This window comes from Nymphalis io, chromosome 26 (assembly GCF_905147045.1).
Source record: "Nymphalis io chromosome 26, ilAglIoxx1.1, whole genome shotgun sequence".
Lineage (NCBI taxonomy): Eukaryota > Metazoa > Arthropoda > Insecta > Lepidoptera > Nymphalidae > Nymphalis > Nymphalis io.
Window position 1 is genome coordinate 10,175 of NC_065913.1, and position 9,826 is coordinate 20,000.

Here is a 9,826-nt window from a genome sequence, read left to right on the forward strand (position 1 = left end):
GCTAACATAGATTATTCTCGACGACGACGACGACACGTCCGTGCGTGCTTGCGCGAACGCGACACCTTCGCCGTAAGTTTCTCTCTCATTTAACTCGATTCTCGTTTCTAGCAACGACGACGACGACGACGACGTTGTCTTCGTTCGTCGTCGCTTCGAAACGAGGTTCGTCGTACCGTATCGATTCGATCGCGTTAGACGCGATAGACTCTTACGGTTGACTTTTTTCATTCATTATCATAATAAATAATGATAAATAACCGACGACATCGAAGTAGCCCGAGAAGAGCACGACGACGACGACGACGATTCGTCTTCTAAGATGACACTCGACGGTCACGAATATGAATATTCGAAACGAGATCGTTCATTTTAGAAACACTTCCGTACACGATGTGCACGTATGTTATTGTTCAACGGATATATGTGTCGTGAAACATTCGGATCGACGCCCGGTGTTTGAGTGTTCGTACCGATACTCGGGTTATGTATTTTTCGTACATGATAGTTTTTGTTAATATAAAGAGTTTTAGGAACGACCGTTTCGCATACATTTCTATATGCATTAAACGAACGTACTGAATCTTTTAAAAACTCCGTCTGCCGCGTTTATCTCCGAAGACATCGTCATCGCACCACACATCGGGGTCCACAATAAATCTACACGAGAACGTCATACGTTATCATGTCGATGAATTTGTAGAGAGAGGAGCGATGACGACGCCGGAGTCGCTTTAGAAAGAGCAACTTACGTACGTCCGTCGGTCGGCACAGTTATAGAACGAAAAGTATATTTCTCCACATTATTTGTATAATATATTATTATTGTAAAACGACAACGCCGCGACGAGCTTACGACGACGACGACCGCGGCAGCAGCAATACATTATAATATAATACAATACTAGAAGAAAACAACTTTTCGATAGAGTCTTATCTTCAACGGTTGCGACGCGTCTCACGAAATAATATTTTCATATATATCGTTCGACGTTCGAACCGAACGTACTCTATGTATATGCCGGACGATGAATATGACATTCGGCGCTTCATAACGGCGGATGTATTTTTTTCGAATATTTTTATATTTAATGTTTTATATATAATATCAACCCCCTCCCCGTCGCAAGGAATAAAACAAAGAACTCCCCCCCAACCCCCTAACCTCCCACCCCCACCCCCGAAAAATTAACGCGGTACGTTCGTGTATTGTGGAATCGAAGTTTATATTTTACGACGATAACATACTTTATTTTTCTGAAATATTTTAAAATAACATTAGAATCGAACACGATAACGATATCCGAGTGATTTCATTCGATCACTAAATTTGAACTATAACAGAACGATAATAAAATATCTTTGAAATGTGAAAAAAATAACGCGGTACGTTCGTGTATTGTGGAATCGAAGTTTACATTTTACGACGATAACATACTTCATTTTTCTGAAATATTTTAAAATAACATTAGAATCGAACACGATAACGATATCCGAGTGATTTCATTCGATCACTAAATTTGAACTATAACAGAACGATAATATAACATCTTTGAAATGTGAAAAAATTAATGCGGTAAGTTCGTGTATTGTGGAATCGAAGTTTACATTTTACGACGATAACATACTTTATTTATCTGAAACATTTTAAAATGACACTAGATTCGATCATTGCATTTGAACTATAACAGAAAGATAATATAATATCCTTCAAATGTGAAAAAATTAACGCGGTACGTTCGTGTATTGTGGAATCGAAGTTTACATTTTACGACGATATCATACTTTATTTATCTGAAATATTTTAAAATTACACTAGAATCGAACACGATAACGATATCCGAGTGATTTCATTCGATCATTGCATTTGAACTATAACAGAACTATAATAAAATATCTTTCAAATGTGAAAAAATTAACGCGGTACGTTCGTGTATTGTGGAATCGTAGTTTACATTTTACGACGATAACATACTTTATTTATCTAAAATATGTTAAAATAACACTAGATTCGATCATTGCATTTGAAATATAACAGAACGATAATATAATATCTTCAAAATGTGAAAAAATTAACGCGGTACGTTCGTGTATTGTGGAATCTAAGTTTACATTTTACGACGATAACATACTTTATTTATCTAAAATATGTTAAAATAACACTAGATTCGATCATTGCATTTGAACTATAACAGAACGATAATAAAATATCATTGAAATGTGAAAAAAATAACGCGGTACGTTCGTGTATTGTGGAATCGAAGTTTACATTTTACGACGATAACATACTTTAGCGACATCGTTCATGACACGAACTAACCACGAACGTGACACTACAAAATTTACATCTTATAATATCTTTCAAATGTGAAAAAATTAACGCGGTACGTTCGTGTATTGTGGAATCGAAGTTTACATTTTACGACGATAACATACTTTATTTATCTGAAATATTTTAAAATGACACTAGATTCGATCATTGCATTTGAACTATAACAGAAAGATAATATAATATCCTTCAAATGTGAAAAAATTAACGCGGTACGTTCGTGTATTGTGGAATCGAAGTTTACATTTTACGACGATAACATACTTTATTTTTCTGAAATATTTTAAAATAACATTAGAATCGAACACGATAACGATATCCGAGTGATTTCATTCGATCACTAAATTTGAACTATAACAGAACGATAATATAATATCTTCGAAATGTGAAAAAATTAACGCGGTACGTTCGTGTATTGTGGAATCTAAGTTTACATTTTACGACGATAACATACTTTATTTATCTAAAATATGTTAAAATAACACTAGATTCGATCATTGCATTTGAAATATAACAGAACGATAATATAATATCTTCAAAATGTGAAAAAATTAACGCGGTACGTTCGTGTATTGTGGAATCGAAGTTTACATTTTACGACGATAACATACTTTATTTATCTGAAATATTTTAAAATAACACTAGAATCGAACACGATAACGATATCCGAGTGATTTCATTCGATCACTAAATTTGAACTATAACAGAACGATAATATAATATCTTCGAAATGTGAAAAAATTAACGCGGTACGTTCGTGTATTGTGGAATCGAAGTTTACATTTTACGACGATAACATACTTTATTTATCTAAAATATGTTAAAATAACACTAGATTCGATCATTGCATTTGAAATATAACAGAACGATAATATAATATCTTCAAAATGTGAAAAAATTAACGCGGTACGTTCGTGTATTGTGGAATCTAAGTTTACATTTTACGACGATAACATACTTTATTTATCTGAAATATTTTAAAATAACACTAGAATCGAACACGATAACGATATCCGAGTGATTTCATTCGATCACTAAATTTGAACTATAACAGAACGATAATATAATATCTTCGAAATGTGAAAAAATTAACGCGGTACGTTCGTGTATTGTGGAATCGAAGTTTACATTTTACGACGATAACATACTTTATTTTTCTGAAATATTTTAAAATAACATTAGAATCGAACACGATAACGATATCCGAGTGATTTCATTCGATCACTAAATTTGAACTATAACAGAACGATAATATAATATCTTCGAAATGTGAAAAAATTAACGCGGTACGTTCGTGTATTGTGGAATCGAAGTTTACATTTTACGACGATAACATACTTCATTTTTCTGAAATATTTTAAAATAACATTAGAATCGAACACGATAACGATATCCGAGTGATTTCATTCGATCACTAAATTTGAACTATAACAGAACGATAATATAACATCTTTGAAATGTGAAAAAATTAATGCGGTAAGTTCGTGTATTGTGGAATCGAAGTTTACATTTTACGACGATAACATACTTTATTTATCTGAAACATTTTAAAATGACACTAGATTCGATCATTGCATTTGAACTATAACAGAAAGATAATATAATATCCTTCAAATGTGAAAAAATTAACGCGGTACGTTCGTGTATTGTGGAATCGAAGTTTACATTTTACGACGATATCATACTTTATTTATCTGAAATATTTTAAAATTACACTAGAATCGAACACGATAACGATATCCGAGTGATTTCATTCGATCATTGCATTTGAACTATAACAGAACGATAATAAAATATCTTTCAAATGTGAAAAAATTAACGCGGTACGTTCGTGTATTGTGGAATCGTAGTTTACATTTTACGACGATAACATACTTTATTTATCTAAAATATGTTAAAATAACACTAGATTCGATCATTGCATTTGAAATATAACAGAACGATAATATAATATCTTCAAAATGTGAAAAAATTAACGCGGTACGTTCGTGTATTGTGGAATCGAAGTTTACATTTTACGACGATAACATACTTTATTTATCTGAAACATTTTAAAATGACACTAGATTCGATCATTGCATTTGAACTATAACAGAAAGATAATATAATATCCTTCAAATGTGAAAAAATTAACGCGGTACGTTCGTGTATTGTGGAATCGAAGTTTACATTTTACGACGATATCATACTTTATTTATCTGAAATATTTTAAAATTACACTAGAATCGAACACGATAACGATATCCGAGTGATTTCATTCGATCATTGCATTTGAACTATAACAGAACGATAATAAAATATCTTTCAAATGTGAAAAAATTAACGCGGTACGTTCGTGTATTGTGGAATCGTAGTTTACATTTTACGACGATAACATACTTTATTTATCTAAAATATGTTAAAATAACACTAGATTCGATCATTGCATTTGAAATATAACAGAACGATAATATAATATCTTCAAAATGTGAAAAAATTAACGCGGTACGTTCGTGTATTGTGGAATCGAAGTTTACATTTTACGACGATAACATACTTTATTTATCTAAAATATGTTAAAATAACACTAGATTCGATCATTGCATTTGAACTATAACAGAACGATAATAAAATATCATTGAAATGTGAAAAAAATAACGCGGTACGTTCGTGTATTGTGGAATCGAAGTTTACATTTTACGACGATAACATACTTTAGTGACATCGTACATGACACGAACTAACCACGAACGTGACACTACAAAATTTACATCTTATAATATCTTTCAAATGTGAAAAAATTAACGCGGTACGTTCGTGTATTGTGGAATCGAAGTTTACATTTTACGACGATAACATACTTTATTTATCTGAAATATTTTAAAATGACACTACATTCGATCATTGCATTTGAACTATAACAGAAAGATAATATAATATCTTTCAAATGTGAAAAAATTAACGCGGTACGTTCGTGTATTGTGGAATCTAAGTTTACATTTTACGACGATAACATACTTTATTTTTCTGAAATATTTTAAAATAACATTAGAATCGAACACGATAACGATATCCGAGTGATTTCATTCGATCACTAAATTTGAACTATAACAGAACGATAATATAATATCTTCCAAATGTGAAAAAATTAACGCGGTACGTTCGTGTATTGTGGAATCGAAGTTTACATTTTACGACGATAACATACTTTATTTATCTAAAATATGTTAAAATAACACTAGATTCGATCATTGCATTTGAAATATAACAGAACGATAATATAATATCTTCAAAATGTGAAAAAATTAACGCGGTACGTTCGTGTATTGTGGAATCGAAGTTTACATTTTACGACGATAACATACTTTATTTATCTGAAATATTTTAAAATAACACTAGAATCGAACACGATAACGATATCCGAGTGATTTCATTCGATCACTAAATTTGAACTATAACAGAACGATAATATAATATCTTCGAAATGTGAAAAAATTAACGCGGTACGTTCGTGTATTGTGGAATCGAAGTTTACATTTTACGACGATAACATACTTTATTTATCTAAAATATGTTAAAATAACACTAGATTCGATCATTGCATTTGAAATATAACAGAACGATAATATAATATCTTCAAAATGTGAAAAAATTAACGCGGTACGTTCGTGTATTGTGGAATCTAAGTTTACATTTTACGACGATAACATAGTTTATTTATCTGAAATATTTTAAAATAACACTAGAATCGAACACGATAACGATATCCGAGTGATTTCATTCGATCACTAAATTTGAACTATAACAGAACGATAATATAATATCTTCGAAATGTGAAAAAATTAACGCGGTACGTTCGTGTATTGTGGAATCGAAGTTTACATTTTACGACGATAACATACTTTATTTTTCTGAAATATTTTAAAATAACATTAGAATCGAACACGATAACGATATCCGAGTGATTTCATTCGATCACTAAATTTGAACTATAACAGAACGATAATATAATATCTTCGAAATGTGAAAAAATTAACGCGGTACGTTCGTGTATTGTGGAATCGAAGTTTACATTTTACGACGATAACATACTTTATTTATCTAAAATATGTTAAAATAACACTAGATTCGATCATTGCATTTGAAATATAACAGAACGATAATATAATATCTTCAAAATGTGAAAAAATTAACGCGGTACGTTCGTGTATTGTGGAATCGAAGTTTACATTTTACGACGATAACATACTTTATTTATCTGAAATATTTTAAAATAACACTAGAATCGAACACGATAACGATATCCGAGTGATTTCATTCGATCACTAAATTTGAACTATAACAGAACGATAATATAATATCTTCGAAATGTGAAAAAATTAACGCGGTACGTTCGTGTATTGTGGAATCGAAGTTTACATTTTACGACGATAACATACTTTATTTTTCTGAAATATTTTAAAATAACATTAGAATCGAACACGATAACGATATCCGAGTGATTTCATTCGATCACTAAATTTGAACTATAACAGAACGATAATATAATATCTTCGAAATGTGAAAAAATTAACGCGGTACGTTCGTGTATTGTGGAATCGAAGTTTACATTTTACGACGATAACATACTTTATTTATCTAAAATATGTTAAAATAACACTAGATTCGATCATTGCATTTGAAATATAACAGAACGATAATATAATATCTTCAAAATGTGAAAAAATTAACGCGGTACGTTCGTGTATTGTGGAATCTAAGTTTACATTTTACGACGATAACATAGTTTATTTATCTGAAATATTTTAAAATAACACTAGAATCGAACACGATAACGATATCCGAGTGATTTCATTCGATCACTAAATTTGAACTATAACAGAACGATAATATAATATCTTCGAAATGTGAAAAAATTAACGCGGTACGTTCGTGTATTGTGGAATCGAAGTTTACATTTTACGACGATAACATACTTTATTTTTCTGAAATATTTTAAAATAACATTAGAATCGAACACGATAACGATATCCGAGTGATTTCATTCGATCACTAAATTTGAACTATAACAGAACGATAATATAATATCTTTGAAATGTGAAAAAATTAACGCGGTACGTTCGTGTATTGTGGAATCGAAGTTTACATTTTACGACGATAACATACTTTATTTATCTAAAATATGTTAAAATAACACTAGATTCGATCATTGCATTTGAAATATAACAGAACGATAATATAATATCTTCAAAATGTGAAAAAATTAACGCGGTACGTTCGTGTATTGTGGAATCGAAGTTTACATTTTACGACGATAACATACTTTATTTATCTGAAATATTTTAAAATAACACTAGAATCGAACACGATAACGATATCCGAGTGATTTCATTCGATCACTAAATTTGAACTATAACAGAAAGATAATATAATATCTTCGAAATGTGAAAAAATTAACGCGGTACGTTCGTGTATTGTGGAATCGAAGTTTACATTTTACGACGATAACATACTTTATTTTTCTGAAATATTTTAAAATAACATTAGAATCGAACACGATAACGATATCCGAGTGATTTCATTCGATCACTAAATTTGAACTATAACAGAACGATAATATAATATCTTCGAAATGTGAAAAAATTAACGCGGTACGTTCGTGTATTGTGGAATCGAAGTTTACATTTTACGACGATAACATACTTTATTTATCTAAAATATGTTAAAATAACACTAGATTCGATCATTGCATTTGAACTATAACAGAACGATAATAAAATATCATTGAAATGTGAAAAAAATAACGCGGTACGTTCGTGTATTGTGGAATCGAAGTTTACATTTTACGACGATAACATACTTTAGCGACATCGTTCATGACACGAACTAACCACGAACGTGACACTACAAAATTTACATCTTATAATATCTTTCAAATGTGAAAAAATTAACGCGGTACGTTCGTGTATTGTGGAATCGAAGTTTACATTTTACGACGATAACATACTTTATTTATCTGAAATATTTTAAAATGACACTAGATTCGATCATTGCATTTGAACTATAACAGAAAGATAATATAATATCCTTCAAATGTGAAAAAATTAACGCGGTACGTTCGTGTATTGTGGAATCGAAGTTTACATTTTACGACGATAACATACTTTATTTTTCTGAAATATTTTAAAATAACATTAGAATCGAACACGATAACGATATCCGAGTGATTTCATTCGATCACTAAATTTGAACTATAACAGAACGATAATATAATATCTTCGAAATGTGAAAAAATTAACGCGGTACGTTCGTGTATTGTGGAATCGAAGTTTACATTTTACGACGATAACATACTTTATTTATCTAAAATATGTTAAAATAACACTAGATTCGATCATTGCATTTGAAATATAACAGAACGATAATATAATATCTTCAAAATGTGAAAAAATTAACGCGGTACGTTCGTGTATTGTGGAATCGAAGTTTACATTTTACGACGATAACATACTTTATTTATCTGAAATATTTTAAAATAACACTAGAATCGAACACGATAACGATATCCGAGTGATTTCATTCGATCACTAAATTTGAACTATAACAGAACGATAATATAATATCTTCGAAATGTGAAAAAATTAACGCGGTACGTTCGTGTATTGTGGAATCGAAGTTTACATTTTACGACGATAACATACTTTATTTATCTAAAATATGTTAAAATAACACTAGATTCGATCATTGCATTTGAAATATAACAGAACGATAATATAATATCTTCAAAATGTGAAAAAATTAACGCGGTACGTTCGTGTATTGTGGAATCTAAGTTTACATTTTACGACGATAACATAGTTTATTTATCTGAAATATTTTAAAATAACACTAGAATCGAACACGATAACGATATCCGAGTGATTTCATTCGATCACTAAATTTGAACTATAACAGAACGATAATATAATATCTTCGAAATGTGAAAAAATTAACGCGGTACGTTCGTGTATTGTGGAATCGAAGTTTACATTTTACGACGATAACATACTTTATTTTTCTGAAATATTTTAAAATAACATTAGAATCGAACACGATAACGATATCCGAGTGATTTCATTCGATCACTAAATTTGAACTATAACAGAACGATAATATAATATCTTCGAAATGTGAAAAAATTAACGCGGTACGTTCGTGTATTGTGGAATCGAAGTTTACATTTTACGACGATAACATACTTTATTTATCTAAAATATGTTAAAATAACACTAGATTCGATCATTGCATTTGAAATATAACAGAACGATAATATAATATCTTCAAAATGTGAAAAAATTAACGCGGTACGTTCGTGTATTGTGGAATCGAAGTTTACATTTTACGACGATAACATACTTTATTTATCTGAAATATTTTAAAATAACACTAGAATCGAACACGATAACGATATCCGAGTGATTTCATTCGATCACTAAATTTGAACTATAACAGAACGATAATATAATATCTTCGAAATGT